The following is a 2,751-nucleotide window of genomic DNA, read 5'->3' as shown; positions in this document are numbered from 1 at the left end:
TTACTAATTAATTGCAGTATGAGTTTGAATATTTCTGTAGGCATAGCAACTCAAGAGACAGTTAATTATTTATTCATCATGCTCCTGCCATCATCATTATCTCAGCACAACAACAACAAAACATGACAGAAGCAGCTGTTGTTCAATGAATTTATGAGGCATATATAATTGTTTGAATATCTGACTACATATCATTAAATTCCTACTTTCAGGGTTTTTTTTATTAGTCTCACTGTCAGGACCTGAGTGCTGTGTGTGTTTTCTGGTGCTGTTCACTGTGCTTAGCCTCTAGGTGGCACTGGAGACCGTGAGGAGAGGTGACAGGTGTTCCCTATTTCCTTAATCATCCTTGGAGGGTATTTAAGACGGAGGCTGCCAGCAATTCATCGCCAGAGTGTTGCCCTCAGTGGTATAAGTGGTATTGTCTACCAACAAATGGCTGGATGCTTCCTGTCTGGATCAACCATGGACCTCCTCAAGCGAACCCTGTCCACCCTCCATCACTGCAGAACCAACACCGGAACCTCAGTGCCCAACAACTTGTGTCAAGTACCCACCAGCTCCAGTCTCATCGGTGTGGAGCTTCGTTGTCGCTCCCCCCCTCCTGGCGGATCAGTCCTCATCCCTAGTAAGACAAATTTAGTAAAAGATACACTCTAAGATTCACTTTCACTTACCAGCTCTACTTATCTTGCAGTTGGTTTCCTGATTCCGGTTCCTCCCGTACCACCACGTTCCCTGTAAATAAAATCTTTGTTAAAACCTCATCTGTCTCCTGAATGCTTACTGCATGTGGGTCAAATCTTTCTGTAAAACTATAACAGAACACTCTGGCCAACCTGACCCAGCAGAGGCATTCAGGAAAACCCTTTCTGAACAATCCCATCAAATTCAAGCTCATGACTCCCCTCTTCGGTCCCTTGCCGAGCAGCAAAGACAGACTAACCTACAGATCGAGCAGTTAGCCTCTATGCTACAACACACACTAAGCAGTGTTACCGCTCCGGTCACAGAGGGCGCTACAGCCTCTCTCAGCAACTTCCACACTCTCGTGATGTCACTTCCCCTAACCCAGAGAAATATTCCGGGGAGACGGGAGATTGCAAGGGTTTTCTTTTGCAATGTACGCTTGTTTTCAACCGATCCCCGCAGTCTTTCCCACATGATCATGTCAGGATTTCCTATGTTTTGGGGATACTAATGGGTAAAGCATTAAGATGGACAGAAGCACGCTTTTCTGACTGCAGGAGTTGCACTTTTTCAGAGTTTGAGAAGGAATTTAGGCAGGTTTTCTCTAGTGAAATTGACCAGACTGCTACAGCCCATAAATTATGGTCTTTAAGACAAAGGAGGCAGTCAGTTTCTGACCTTTCAATTGATTTCCGAACCCTAGCAGCAGCCTCTGGGTGGGATAATTGTGTCCTTAAAACTGCATTTTTTTCAGGCTTTAAATGAGCCTCTCAAAGACGAATTAGCTTTAATAGATGAACCCAAGACTTAATGAGCTAATCAACTTAGCAACTAAACTTGATAATCGTATCAGAGAGAGAAAGAGGTCCTGACGAGATCATAGCATTGGTAAGACTCAACCCCCCAGCCAGGTTTCCTTAGCTATATGTTCCTCTTCTTCAGCACAGACCTCTGAGGCTGAACCTATGCAGGTTGGGCATACTCATCTCTGTTCTAAAGTGAGACAGAGACGCTGTCAGACCAATCGGTGTTTTTACTGTGGCTCTCCCGAGCATTTCCTAGCCAACTGCCCTATTTGCCCCACAGGACCAAAAGATCGGGTCCGTCAGTAATAGAGGGGGAACTGGTGGACCATTTAAATGACCCTATTGGCCCCAGACTTAGTTTGCCTGCCTCTTTAATATTCAGCCGTCCTATTCAGTCCCTCTCCGCTCAGATAGATTCTGGGAGTGAACAAAACCTTATAGACCAGAGATTAGTAAATGAGGTCCAGAGTGAGACTGAGTCTCTTCCCACACCACAGTTTGTTTCAGCCTTGGATGGGCAGAAATTACAACACATCGAACCAAACCTCTAACTTTAGTATTGTCTGGAAATCATAGGGAGGAGATATCTTTTCCTATTGCTCTGAACTCCATAGTTTTAGGCTTCCCTTGGCTACAGAAACACAACCCCCATATTAACTGGTCTGATAGCCGAGTCGAGTCATGGTCCACTAGTTGCCTTTCCTCATGCCTTCAGTCAGCTGTTGCCACACTTCCTGCTGACATTGCTCCTGCTGAGAGTGAAGTTACTGATCTTTCGCCAACCTTATGACTGCGCCATTGATTTTCTTCCTGGCGTTCCCCTGCCAGCCAGTAGGCTGTATAACATATCCGGACCTGAACGAAAAGCTATGGAGTACTATATTAATGAGTCTTTAGTTGCCGGCATTATTCGCCCCTCATCATCTCAACTCGGAGCCGGGTTTTTCTTTGTGGGTAAGAAGAATGGATCTGTTGGAATAATTGTATATAGATTTATCTTATATTTTGTCCTTTTCTATTAACTTTACAATTTGATCTTTATAACCTTTCATGATGTATGTGTGAGTAAGGATGTGATGAGTTTGTCTGCAGGCATGGATCAAAGGTGGAGCTGAAAAGGAAGCAGTCACAGATGAGGGTGTCATAAAGAGGGTGGCTGATTGTGCTGAACAGAAGACACACTGATCTTAAGATGGGGGAGACTGTGGAAGTGTGTTGTTACAAGATAATGGTGTTTATGACCTGTATACATTGC

At 44.5% G+C, this 2,751-nt stretch overlaps 1 long non-coding RNA gene across 1 annotated transcript; it reads left to right on the top strand.

Moving 5' to 3' along the window:
- The first annotated feature begins 396 nt into the window (after positions 1-396).
- Positions 397-765, top strand: LOC124871101. The gene is made up of 2 exons (XR_007038948.1): positions 397-628; positions 698-765. It is a non-coding gene; the product is annotated as an uncharacterized LOC124871101 (long non-coding RNA).
- Positions 766-2,751: the final 1,986 nt, after the last annotated feature.

Source organism: Girardinichthys multiradiatus, chromosome 7 (assembly GCF_021462225.1).
Source record: "Girardinichthys multiradiatus isolate DD_20200921_A chromosome 7, DD_fGirMul_XY1, whole genome shotgun sequence".
Classification (NCBI taxonomy): Eukaryota; Metazoa; Chordata; class Actinopteri; order Cyprinodontiformes; family Goodeidae; genus Girardinichthys; species Girardinichthys multiradiatus.
This window is presented reverse-complemented; position numbering and strand designations above follow the sequence as displayed.